The following is a 378-nucleotide window of genomic DNA, read 5'->3' as shown; positions in this document are numbered from 1 at the left end:
CTGCACCGAGCGCACGTGTGTGTGCACCCAGCAACGCGTGTGCCTGCATGGGGGGAGCATGTGCGCATGCCCCTCTCGCCAACGGATGTGCATTTGTGTGATGTCACCTCTGTGTGTGCACGGCCCGGCTAGGTCACACGTGTGTCTGCCCGCAGCATGTGTGTGCGCTTGCACCAGACCCCCCCTATGCATCCACCTGCCTTCACAGCGCGTCCAAACCCACACCGAGCTTCATCACTGCGCTGCCTTGTGTTTCCTTTGGAAATGGCTGAGCAGTGAGGACAGGGAGAAGGGAAAGATGGGCAGCCCCAGCTGGTGGGAAGGGGCTGATCAGGAGGATGCCCTGGCTGGGGGAGGCACCTGCGCATCCAGACTGTT

The sequence above is a fragment of the Eurypyga helias genome, unplaced genomic scaffold (genome assembly GCF_000690775.1).
Source record: "Eurypyga helias isolate BGI_N326 unplaced genomic scaffold, ASM69077v1 scaffold6070, whole genome shotgun sequence".
Classification (NCBI taxonomy): domain Eukaryota; kingdom Metazoa; phylum Chordata; class Aves; order Eurypygiformes; family Eurypygidae; genus Eurypyga; species Eurypyga helias.
Note: the sequence above shows the minus strand (reverse complement) of the source record.